The 13,756-nt window shown below is 46.7% G+C and overlaps 1 pseudogene; it reads right to left on the reverse strand.

The window, feature by feature from the left end:
- Positions 1 to 554: 554 nt before the first annotated feature.
- On the reverse strand, positions 555 to 9,893 carry LOC149345841 (uncharacterized; annotated as a pseudogene).
- Positions 9,894 to 13,756: the final 3,863 nt, after the last annotated feature.

A 13,756-nucleotide genomic window follows, 5' to 3' on the forward strand; every position in this document is an offset into this window, starting at 1 on the left:
GGGGTACTTGCTTGAATCAAGAAGAAAAAGTCGGATATTCTCATTGTCTGCGGCGACGACGAAATGAAATGGGCCAGTTTCTCTGCGATTGTATTGGTGGCGTCATCTCGTTGTCGGCCATGGAGATTCGGCAAAAGAGGTGGGGCAGAGTTTTGTGGTAGGTTTCGAAGGTGCTCTACCCCAAGAAACTTCAAATTTGGTGCAGTTTTCGCCAAACTAAGCCTTTTGTGGTCATTGATAAAGCAGTTGCTGAAAAGTCTTCATACCTCCCACAAAAGAACACCCTCCTTTGCCTAATCTCCATGGTTGACCAACGAGATGGCACCACCAGTGCAATCACCGAGAGAGCGACCCATTTCGTTTCGTCGTTGCTGCAAACTATGGGAATATCCGACTTCTTATTGATTCAGGCAAGTACCCCAAAGAAATGTGGTGGCAATTCTGCCAACCAAATGCCATTTCTGCACTAAATTTGAGCTCGACCAATTCACAGGTTTAGCTGTGAGCAGCGTTCCACAGCGCGCCTTTAATTTCGGAACAGTCTGTATTTGCAACTATTCAATCCTACTCTGCACCTGCAGGTTATACGTCATCACTTCAATATTGTGCATCAGGTCTTCAGCCAGGTGTCGTGGCAGGAGTCTCAGGCGGGCGTCCAGCAGCATACAAAAGAGCCCGATGTGATCTCTTTGCTGTTGTCGCTGTTCCCTAATCTGTGCCAAATGGCTTACACAAGCCCTCATGACACTGTCATCGCCAGCATTCCTGCAGACCAAGCAATTTAGCGTAGTGCAAATTGGTTAGTCAGTTCACCAAACGTCATGGAAGGAAATCGTGGGCAAAAGAGATTGGACAAGGGTGAGCAACAGACAAACCACAGTCTCACAGTTAACCTTACGGCAAATGCCTTCAACTTTGGGAACACAAACATGTACACTCTCAGTAATGAACAGATTGCAAAACTCACCCAGAATTTTCTGTTTCTTTCTGCGACGTGCGTGGCCTATAATGCAACACAAAGTTTTCTTCATTAGACGAAAGAACTTGTCTTGGCACGCCTGTTTAACAAAGTAATTGTTCTGCGAGAAACTCTGCCCACGTACCGTTTTGCAGGTGGCAGCTCAGCAGCATCCTGCTCATGTACGTCAGGACTGCATCTGCAAGACGAGTATCATTAGGACACTTTTCTTCTACGTGCAATTTATAGCAGAACACAACCTAGTGCACAGTAGGTGGATGACAAGAATGTGAAAATCTACCAGGGTATTGCAAATTTTACTTACTCTTACTGCCAGGTTTCTCCTTCGGCATCGCTGCAAGTGGCCTGAGGCAGTAGCTCCACATGCCCCTCCTGCGTTGCCTGCGTGGAGCTGCAATGCCAGAGATCAAGGATAAATATGCAGCAGCATGATTACAGACTGTGCAAAGGCACCATGAATATGTTCTTTGTTTTCGCTGATGGCAACAGTTTAAACAAGACCCTTTAACTGCTTTCAAAGCTCTGCTCCTGCTGAACTTTTGGGCCTAAGTTAGCCAGCTGCTCAATCGTCAGTTCATTTATCATGTTTATTTCCATGTTGCCTTGGCAGGCCCATACCATGCGGTATAGGTCTAAGGTTGTACCTAAAAAGCCTCCTTTTTGTCACTAACCTTTCACCACCGTCATCAGCAGCATGGACAAAGCTGAAAAGAAATTCACGTACATATTTTACACCGGAATAAACAGAATGAACTTTTTGAATAACCAAGTGCAGTTGCTTGTGAAATTTGTTTGCGCAAGATTATTTGTTTTTTTAGTGGCCTATTTGTTTCTCACCTTGTATGACTCTGGAAAAACAAATTATGTAGTTCAACTTGTTATGATCCACTCTCATGAAAGCAAATACAGCTGCTTGATTACACGCAGAGATAAGAGTACTACTGGTCACTGCACTGAGGCACAGACAAGAGGGTGACTTGACAATGTAAACATGTGACTTGGAGATTGACTGCCTTAGCAAAAGAAATCCTAGCGTTCAGCTTAATGTTGCTAGCAGTGTATATATATATATATATATATATATATATATATATATATATATATATATATATATATATATATATATATACTGCAACAAGAATACTGCTAGAGGCACTAAGCATATAGTTTGATAACACTAAACTAGCCTTTCTGCTGTCCTGCTTAGACTACCCCAGCAATCACTCTCATGCTATGAGGTGCCTGCGTTTGTTCAATGGAGTGCTCTATGACATGCCCGTGTTGTTCAACTACCATATTTTTGGACTTGTAAGTCACATTATGCTCGCTCTGGCTCTGTTCTCCTTTTCAGATGTATTTCTACATCAGGTGTTGCAAAAGTTCTCATTATACCAGCAAATTAAACTCACAGTGCAGGCTGCGGTGAGGCCTCCATCAGCTGCATCATGGATTCAAAATGTGGCCACTTGACTGTAGGGATATCAGCCGCCCCAGCTCCACTTTTCTGTTTTTCTTTTATCTCTTGGCGTTTTGAAAACTTTAAAAGGGCGCTAACACAAACGACCACAAAGTACAAGAGACGAGACACAAGCGCCGACTCTCAACTGATTTTTATTGGAGCAAGGGAACACCTTATATACACAGCAGCATACACAAGATAAGAAGTTGCAGAACGCACGTGCGAGCAAGAGACACTGCGGAAAAAAAGATACGAAAAACCAAGCAAGGCGCTCAAGGGGTGAACAGATTAGTCGCATCTAAAAAACAGACCTCAGCGTTTAAGAGAGATATCGAAGGCTTACTAATGCAACTGCTGCCATATTTCATGATATGAAAGGCTTCCAAGCTGAGACGTGCCGTCTTATCAATGCTTTTGCCGAGAATCTTCGTCTCATGAAATCGGGCCACGCAACCACTGCAATTACTAATATGCGCAACTAAATGTGCGTACTTGTCTTTAAAAATCTTAACATTTCTTGAATGGTCCCCTAATCGATCATTGATGCAACGGCCGGTTTGGCCGACATACACCTTCCCGCACGTCAAGGGAATAGCGTAGACCACTCCCGTGGAACATGTCGCAAACCGATGCTTGTGATTAATTTGGCACCCACTGTTTTTCGGGCCACAGATGCGGGGGCATAGCCCTCCCAGCTTACTGGGTGCCGCAAACACAACCGGCACACCGTGCCTGTTGGCCACTTTTTTTAGGTTGTGAGTGGTCTTGTGTAGGTACGGCACAACCAAAGGCTTTTCGGCCTTTTCCCGATTACAACCGGTCATTCCTGTTCCATGCTTCAACTTCTGGAGGAGGGTCTCACAAACAGCAATCAAGATCGAAGAGGGGAACCCTGCCGCTAAAAGTCGGCTTATCTGATTAAGGAAGCTATTTTGCATTCGATGCGGGCACGACCTCCTGAGAGCAGATTCCATGCATTGCAAAGCTATCCCTCTCTTCACAGTCTTGGAATGCGCCGAGCTATATGGCAGCAGATCTTTTTTCGCTCGAGGGTAGTAAGACCAGCAAACGTGTGTTTCACAGAATGTTAGTTCGAGATCTAAAAACTGTAAAACAGATGAGTCAGGTAGTTCATGGGTAAAATTTAGCCCAAGTCCATATTTTTTGAAAGCTATTAAAACTTCACCTACTGTAGAGGGGTAGGTGAAGGTAGTCTGTTTTCTTAAAAGCACTAAAAAGTCATCAACATATCTAAAAATCTTTAAAATCCTTCCCCCATTAAAATACTTATCTAAAACTTTGTCGACCTTAGCTAAAAAAATGTCACAAAGGATGGGAGCCACGCAGGACCCAATACAAATGCCATCGCGCTGCAAATAAGGCAGGTTGTCAAGAACAATAAAAGTTGACCTCAAGTAAAACTGCAAAAGATCAGTAAAACTCTTCATAGTCAAACCTGTTGCATTCTGGAAACACACGTCGCCGTTGGCTTCAATACAGTCTCTTACAGCCAGCATTAGCTCGCCTTGAGGCACGGAATAGAACAAATCTTCTACATCTACAGAGAAACCAAATCCAATATCGTCTGTGTTCTCAAGGAAAAGAGCCACATCTGCAGACTTTTTAATAAGAAAGGGGTAATCTAAAACAAGCATCTTTAGGTGCCTTTGCAAAAATTGGCTAACATTTCTCTGCCACGACCCTTCTTCACTAACAATAGTGCGGAAAGGTATTTCCGGCTTATGAGTCTTTGCTGTGAAAAATACATTTAGGTTGCTACCTCTGCTCTTAGTAATGCTTTTGGCAAGGGAATCAAGATTCAAATCTTTACAGAAGTTCACGAACTTAGTCTTAATCCTGACCTCGCTTTTCTTGACAGATACAAAATTCTTGTTAATTGCAGCTAGCGCTTTCTGGCTGTACATACCCTTTGGCAAAACAACAAAACCCGTCTCTTTATCTGCCTGTACAAGCATAAGGTTATTTCTTTTAAAATGTGAAACTACGCCTTTCAATAGCCCTCTATCATTGTGCACGCCATGATCAGCTGGCGGAGACCTTCTCAGACAGTCAACGCCTTCAAGAAGACACCGCTCTCGATCCTCCTCATTTCTAACCTTCAGGGCCATTTTCCTGTTCGGCTTGGAGCCAAGTGTTTCTGCGCACGAGCTGATTGCAGCGAACAGGAAAATGGCCCTGAAGGTTAGAAATGAGGAGGATCGAGAGCGGTGTCTTCTTGAAGGCGTTGACTGTCTGAGAAGGTCTCCGCCAGCTGATCATGGCGTGCACAATGATAGAGGGCTGTTGAAAGGCGTAGTTTCACATTTTAAAAGAAATAACCTTATGCTTGTACAGGCAGATAAAGAGACGGGTTTTGTTGTTTTGCCAAAGGGTATGTACAGCCAGAAAGCGCTAGCTGCAATTAACAAGAATTTTGTATCTGTCAAGAAAAGCGAGGTCAGGATTAAGACTAAGTTCGTGAACTTCTGTAAAGATTTGAATCTTGATTCCCTTGCCAAAAGCATTACTAAGAGCAGAGGTAGCAACCTAAATGTATTTTTCACAGCAAAGACTCATAAGCCGGAAATACCTTTCCGCACTATTGTTAGTGAAGAAGGGTCGTGGCAGAGAAATGTTAGCCAATTTTTGCAAAGGCACCTAAAGATGCTTGTTTTAGATGACCCCTTTCTTATTAAAAAGTCTGCAGATGTGGCTCTTTTCCTTGAGAACACAGACGATATTGGATTTGGTTTCTCTGTAGATGTAGAAGATTTGTTCTATTCCGTGCCTCAAGGCGAGCTAATGCTGGCTGTAAGAGACTGTATTGAAGCCAACGGCGACGTGTGTTTCCAGAATGCAACAGGTTTGACTATGAAGAGTTTTACTGATCTTTTGCAGTTTTACTTGAGGTCAACTTTTATTGTTCTTGACAACCTGCCTTATTTGCAGCGCGATGGCATTTGTATTGGGTCCTGCGTGGCTCCCATCCTTTGTGACATTTTTTTAGCTAAGGTCGACAAAGTTTTAGATAAGTATTTTAATGGGGGAAGGATTTTAAAGATTTTTAGATATGTTGATGACTTTTTAGTGCTTTTAAGAAAACAGACTACCTTCACCTACCCCTCTACAGTAGGTGAAGTTTTAATAGCTTTCAAAAAATATGGACTTGGGCTAAATTTTACCCATGAACTACCTGACTCATCTGTTTTACAGTTTTTGGTTTATTTGGTTTATTGGGGTTTAACGTCCCAAAGCGACTAAGGCTATGAGAGACGCCGTAGTGGAGGGCTCCGGAAATTTCGACCACCTGGGGTTCTTTAACGTGCACTGACATCGCACAGTACACGGGCCTCTAGAATTTCTCCTCCAAAGAAATTCCAGCCGCCGCGGCCGGGATCGAACCCGCGTCTTTCGGGTCAGCAGTCGAGCACCATAACCGCTGAGCCACCGCGGCGGCTGTTTTACAGTTTTTAGATCTCGAACTAACATTCTGTGAAACACACGTTTGCTGGTCTTACTACCCTCGAGCGAAAAAAGATCTGCTGCCATATAGCTCGGCGCATTCCAACTTTCTTATGAATATATATCGCAAATAAAATAATCATCATTCAAAAAAGGCTGTGCGTTCAGCTTGTTTTGTCTGACTGTGCCTGAAAGCTCAAAGTGTTGCTTCTTCGAATGGAGATGCCGATGCACGTGCATGTTCAGCATATGCACATTTTGTGCTGGCGTCGAAGTACCGCAGTTGGGTGAGCATGGAAGTGCGTAGCAATCATAACTTGCACCTGAGCAAGCGTTTCACAAGGCGCGGGGAGAGAAAAAAGATAAGAGGCCGAGCGTACACTGTCCTCGCAGTAGCCAATGCACGTGTGTCTCGCGAGCGTGACAACACACAACTCGGCCCTAGTCTTCTCCGATTTCGAGCTAAATGGGGACGAACGCCAAGCGATAGAAGGAAAAATCAAGTTCGGAATATGTTTTCATCGTGTGTAAACATAAGCACGCGTTCTTGTGAGGAAAAACATGCTGCCCTCGTCATGCATGCTACCACAATACGAACTCAGCACATCTAAAAAAAAAACGAGGGATACTTATGGGTTCAGCCAAATAGTTTTCCAATTTCTTCCCATGTGCAGTCCTTCTTCGTTCTGTTTTTAAATTTAGGGTGGTGCTTGTCGTATAAAAATTTGTATTCGCGCACAGCGTTGATCAGCAGCTCTGCGGAGTACTCCATCTTTTGTGTGACGCCGATTTTGATCTTGCCGCCAGGAATGAACAACCGGATGTAGGTGACGCTTTCGTAAACTTCCGAAGCGCCGCTGATTGGTTCAGCGGTTTGCGACTCTCAGTCGCGAGGCTGAAAAATCGAGCAGCGAGCGACTGGCCCACGACTGTCGCATTTCGACTAGGGCGACCGTTTTCGACTGTCGCTTTTCGACCAAAACAGTCGCGCGACCTCTGCGACTCGCAAGTGTGAACGGGCTATAAGGGAACAGGACGAGCGCTGCTTCGTCCGTGTTGCCGTTGCCGTGTTGCCGAACAGGACTCGTTCGTGTTTGCCGTTTTGCGCTCTCATGTCTTTCACGAATATGCACAAGTACTTCTTAACCGTCTGAATAGGTCGGTCCGACTGCAGCGGTCCCATTCAGACCATCAGATGAAGACGGCGAAAATCCTGTGCAGCTTTTGAATGCTGAACCTTGAACAGTGCAATACCTGCATTACGTACCAGAGCCTGCTGATAAAGAACAAGTTACAAGCAGTGGGTCTGGCAAAAATCGACAAGTTTGTTCCTTTCCACTTATCCGCTCTCTGCCGTATCTCTCTGACCTGTCCTTTCCAATACTGTTCACTGTCTCGGTAAGCACCGAGCAGAACGTCCAAGTACTTATCTGGTGTAGTCGTCCGAGGCACACTGGCGAACCGTTCAGGCGTAAATGGCCACTTTCCATGCCAAAGGCCGAGGCACTTCGACCAATTAACCCCGCTGCCTGAGGCTTGGCAGTATTCGCGTACACATTTAACAGCCTCGCTTGTGCCTCCTTCGACAACCGCAAACACAGCAATGTCATCTGCGTACGCCAAGCGCTTTACTTTGGCTGCTTGTAAACTGAATCCAATGATACTCCCGTTTTTCAGTATTTTCAAAACAAAGGGTCTCGATGTAAAAACAAAATAAAAGGGGCTGAGGGGACAGCCCTGGCACACCGAACGCTGCACGCTAATGGTGGCCCCCAAACTCTTGTTAATCAATTTCGTCGTGCAGTTCCGGTATGCCAGGGCCACACCCTCACGGATAACAGAACCCACATTAACGTGGCCTAATACAGCAAACAGAAGTTCATCGGCGACGCAGTCAAATGCCTTTTATAGATCGATTTGGAGAATAGCCACCTGACCATTAGTGTCATCACAGTATTCTAAGACACTGCGCGCTACGTGAATATCAGTTAAAAATGGACCGCCCTTTAATCCCGCAGGTCTGATGGGGATCAACTAAGTAATGAATGACAGTCTGCAACCTTCGCGCCAGAACCTTCACGAAAATTTTGTACTCGACTTTAAAGAGTGCTATTGGTAGGTATGCTATAACCAGTCGTAATCTATCAATGACTTCCGTTTTGGGAACTACAGTATGGGACGACCCATAGGACGGAGGCAGTGCTTTTACTTTAAAGACTTTATTAAAAATTACGTTCAAGACCGGGGAAATAGCATGTTTGAATTCTTTATAGAAAGTTGCACTGAACCCGTCCCGTCCAGGCGTCTAACCGGGGTTTAAGCTGTCTACTGCTTACTCCACTTCACCTTGCCTTATGTCCTGCTCTAATCTGTCTTTTGTTTCGTCGTCAGGATGCAGTATCGCGGCTAGAAACACCTCCTTAAATGTGCTAGCATCTACCGGATGCGATGGGATGAGCGCTGATAATGATAAAAAAAAGGCTGCTTTGATGTGATCGATGTCCGTTGCTAAAGCACCTCTCAATTTTATTTCCTTAATGTGGTTCCTTTCGGCACGGGCTTTTTCTAAACCAAGCGCTCGTTTCGTTGGCGCATTCCTTGCAGCTGTATCTTCTGGCCTTGCCCTCACCGGCGCTCCCCGATAACGTTTTTCTTCGATTATCTCTAGTTTTTGTTTGGTTTTTCTTATGTCTTCTATTCATTTACCAGGCGCTCTGTGTTTTAGCATCTAGTGAAGCAGTGCCTTTAGCTCCGTTTCCTGTTGTTTGGCCTCATGATGTATACAGGTAGCTCTTTTTAATTCTTTTAATTTTAAAGTTTCTTTAGTAAGCTCCCACTGCATATCCTCATGTTTCTACTTGGTTCTATTTCTTGGTATTTCTTCTCTTACAGTTCGGTTATAAAATTCGTCCTGAAGTAGCTTGTCATTTAACTTCCACATCGCTCACGAAAACCTATTGCCCTTCTTAACAATCCCTATGCAGCATTGAAACAAACAATGGTCAGAAAATGATACCGGCACTACTCCATAACAATTACATTTAGGTACGGTAGCCACAGATGCATAAATGCGGTCTAGCCGTGCATGACTTGAGCCCTCGAATCGTATGCACTTTACAGCACGCGCTCCTTCGAGACACTCTGCCACATCCTCTAGGTTGCAGTTCTTGATCATTCGCAACAACACTTCAGTGCTTTTATCTCGACATCCGCGTACGCTTGTCTTGTCGCACGCGCTAAGGACACAGTTGTAATTGCCCATAACAATGAGCTGTCTGTCCGTGCAAAGCCGTTCTTCGACATTTCCAAAAAGCGCGGCTCGGCCATCAACCGCATTAGGCGCGTACAAGCAAACAATACGCCAGTAAATGTTGCTCATCGAAAAATCGAGTGACACATATCGACCAGACATGCACAAATGCCGACCGTGTACCTCTAGCTCCGGCAGCTTCTTAAAAAAAGAACACAACCAGCCGATGTGCCCACAGCATGGCTAACGACGGTAAAATACCTAGACGTGAAGCGTTGCACCATGCTCCCGGTCTCTTCTTCGCCGTCAACTTTAGTCTCCTGCACAGCCAGTGCATCCATTAATTTCTTGCTCCGTTATAAGTCGGTACAGCTGGCTTTGTTTTCTTTTACCTGCCAGGCCTCTGACGTTTAGGGTGGCGACTTTGAACGGAGATGCAGAAGCCATTTTTCCATAGGAAGAAGATACCGAAAGCATGGTGCTTACCTGCCGCGTCTAGCATGTCGCTAGACGTTGCCGTCGCCGCCGGCGTCATCCGGCGCGAGCACTTGCCCCTGGTCAGGAGGGGCCTTGTCACCGCCACGCTTGCCGAACGGAACCTCTGGGCGCAGCCGCAGACTGGACCGTCGTGCTTGAGGCGCTTTTGCCGGTGGTTCCTCGACGCTGGGCTCTGCTGTCCTGTCCCCGTCGGGCTTGGTCTCGGCGTGCGGACGCTTCGCCGAAGTAGTGACGCCGGTAGTCATGCGGGCGTCGGCCTTTTTGTCTGGTCCTCGCTGGCCGCCTTTGATTCCACGACCACGGGCACTGGCGGGCTCGCTCCATATTTTAGCGCCTCCAGACGCGTCAAAGATGGGTCACTAGTTGGCGACCCGCTCTCCTGTGCGGCCGCCATGGGGATGTTGCTACTCGCAACAGCTGGCTCAACCACCACCCCCTTCGTTTTGCCCCCGTCGTCAGCATCGCTCGCTGCATCCTCCGCTTCGACGACGTCCATGAGTTCTGCGGAGTCGCTCGCCGCTACGCGCCCGGTAGCCGACGCGTAGGTGCGAACGCAGTCAGCCTCCGAGTGTCCATAGCGTCGGCACTTCGAGCATCTGGGCACTTCGAGCACCTTGCAATCGCGGCGAACCTGCCCCGTGCCGCCGCAGCGCAGACACTGCATCGGCCGCCCGGGCCCCACCACGAGAGCCAACTCGCCAGCGACTCGAACCTGGCGGGCAGGTCGTCCACCTTCATGCTTGGCTTCATCTTTAGGAGCACGGTCCTCGTGGTGGACCCCTTATCCTTCATACCGGCGACGCGCCAACGGTCCCGGGTGACCTCGGTAACTTTGCCGAACGCCGCGAATACGGTACGGATGTCCTGGTCGGCGATGCCGTGTAGCATCCAGTGCAGGCGCAACTTTACCTGGTGGTCTTCCGGGTCGAAGACGATGCAGCGGCGTCCCTTCACTTCGAGCTCCTTCAAGGCGGCCAGTCTTTTTGCGGCATCCACGCTACTGAACGTAACTGCACACACGTGGTTTATCTAGTACGCCCCCAACGCCACAACATCGGGGAACGCACCAGCGTTGGCGAGGGCGTCTCTCAAGTCCTCGACCCTGTAGGGTCTCATACGCACGTCACCATGCAGAAACATCGTGTTTAAAACGACACGACCAGTGGGCAGGGTAGGCAAAACGATCTCGTATTCCTTATCTTCGTCGCTGGTAAACCTGTTTTCGCGGCTAGCAACGGCCGCTATCGCCGCTCCGTGGGAGCCCATGATCCTGCGACTGTCCGCTATCGCGTCAGGAAGTAGAATGACTAGGGGTCCGATTCTCGATATTCACATTCGCCTGTCGGCGCCATATTGCCTCTCTGATTGGCTGTCAGAAGTGTCTATCGCCGTCAATGGGCGTGTCAATCAGGGTCGTTTACTGGAGCACTTTTCGCGGTGAGGTCGATTTGACGTGGCATTGAAAATGCTTTTTCGCAGCGCTATTCTTGGTGCCCGACTGGTATATATATGAGATTGTAAAGGGAAAAGAAGCTACAAGTGGTCCGTGCGAGAGCACTTGCGCTCGACTTGCCAATTTGGAGAAAATAGCTGCACAACGGAAATGGCAACTTCCTAAAATCTGATTGGTTGGAACAATATCACGTAAAGCACGTGATAGGCACACATTTTGGAGCGATGTCAGAACGACGTTTCGTCACGTTTACGTTGTGCCGCCATTGCAAAAAATGGCTGAAATTCGCCGCTATCATTTCGCCCGGCGAAAGGTGTCCGAATCATGCAAATGAGTTAGTGAAGTGCTGATATATACGGCGTTAGGTAGCCGCATTTTAACGGGTATTTATTTCAAGACAAAACTAAGCTTACAAAAGTCTTGTTTTGATTGCACAATGCAATGATAGGGGCTATAAGGGCACATCTGAAATAAGCAACCCTTGAGAGCGTTAATAGTGAAGGCTTAAGCGTACAGCCGCATAGGGGCGCTAACTGCTCTCCCGTTGCAAACCTTTTCCTCGCAGGGAGCAATCATCCGTCCGTGCGATTATTGTAGCGCCAAAATTGCTCGAATGGCGGTGCCGGCGCTGCTATTTGCTGCTCGTTGCATTCATTCGTCGTTTGTTAAACCCTAGAAGTGGGGAAGGTGAGCGACTTTCAAGGTCACAGCGATGCTTTCGAGTTGTCTCTGACTAGACAGCTCGTCTGTGCAATCACCTGACGAGGCATATGGTGTGGTGGCTATGCAAGGATGCATTGCGACGAGAAGCAGTGCCGAACTGTCGAGCTCTGAGGGGCGATCGGCAGCTGTGAAACGACGCTGAACGGATGGACTTTGCGCGCGTGATGAGTGGATGAAACGACAGGCGTTCGCGCGGCCGTGCAACAAACCTCAGGAATGTGTCGGGCTTCTCGACGAGACATCCGTGTAAGTGTAGCGTCATTCTCATTCCTTTTGTATGCATGCTGAAAATTACTTTAAAACAAGCGCAGGAGTATATGCAGGATGCATGCTGCGAATCCGAAATTTTTATTCGGCATTTCGCGTTGTTTTTATCATCATACTGTTCTCAGTTTTTGTACACGGCGCCAAGTTGAGAAAACAAAGCCTAGCATGCTTGTACGTTGGTCGATTTCTTTGTTTTTGGTGTTGATGAATGTGAAAGGCAGCATAGGTGAAATCAGCTGGAAGGCGTCGTTTCCTTAAGTGTGGAAAAACAACTGCGTGAAACTCTAAAACAATACTATAACCTGGCTTAAGCATTATTAGTGAAGCACACAAAAGTGATTTCGCTATTCAAGCGAAAATTTTCATAACAGTGTTACACCATGAGTTACACAGCAGTCACGTGGAAATGACCGTAGGAGGGTGAAAAAAATCATTTCTCTTAGGGCGCGCGGAAAACAAACATGTATGACTCTTGTACATTTTATTTACAGGTGCGTTCCTGCCATTGAAGGCTCCAGCTCACACGAAGTCTGTGCGGGATCCATCCATGACCTGTTTGTGGGCAAGCTCTCTTCATGTGCTGCCCGCATGGAAATCGTTAAACTGGTGAATACGTGCTTAGTGTGTTGGGGCAAGGAAGATTGCGTACGGCTAATGATATCTGATTCCATTTATATATAGTTTATTGAGCAAGCAAGAACAGTGTAAATAGAACCACATATGAAAATAATGTAAATTAATCATGTATGAACTTTTCAGGTGACAGCGGAGATAAGTGTTTGTGACGCGCAGTGTTGTTCTGTGGCTTTGCATTTCTCTCAGTGACCACAATGTCAAGGTAGCCTCATTTCGATTGGTGCAAAATGCAAAAGCATGCATATACTAAAAAACTCAAGGTAGTCATGAACAGTTAAACTTGTGCCCTTCCTTGCAGTGCATTCTGTAGCAGTTTTCTTGAGTATAAAAAGACTGTAATAATTATTTGTTTGCATCAGTTTGGGAAATCTGCCATCAAGTACCTCTAGCTATATAGAAACAGTTTGTCTTGATACTAATGATTGGTTTGGCAGTGAGCGTATTTTACATTTGTACGTAAAACTTGACTATGGTTGAACTTGCGGCTTCAACAATTTCACATATTTTTGAACAAAATGTCTAGCTCGTTAGGAGATTTCAGTGCACAGGGTTGATTAGTGTGCAGGTGATGGTGTGCATCTTATGCAGACGTGGTGGACGACCCACATCATGGGGTCTCATGTGCTCTGGAGCCGGGATGCCAGATTCATGTTTGGTCACCTCCCAGCTGTAGAAGAACTGCAGATTGGGCTAGTTGGTGTAGATTCATAGTGATGGTTCAACAGCGCAAACACACACAGACCAAGAAGGAGAGCAGACACACACAGCGCTGAACTTACAACTGGTCTGGTTACCCAGCTGGGTGGCCATACCGGGCTCCTGAGGTGTCTGCAAAGGCCATGGTACAGCATGATCAAGAGTTCTCTGCGAAGGTCACCACAGCTTGCATTGTGCAACCCAACATATTCATCCACACTCAGCTGCAGGACCATGACACCACCGGCAAGTGGTGGTAATAGCAGTAGCACCAACATCTTAAACAAGGAGGAGGACACAGCACCATTTGGATTCTGCCTGACGGACAGGAAG

This window comes from Amblyomma mixtum, chromosome 4, assembly GCF_055824585.1.
Source record: "Amblyomma mixtum isolate Tamu chromosome 4, ASM5582458v1, whole genome shotgun sequence".
Classification (NCBI taxonomy): domain Eukaryota; kingdom Metazoa; phylum Arthropoda; class Arachnida; order Ixodida; family Ixodidae; genus Amblyomma; species Amblyomma mixtum.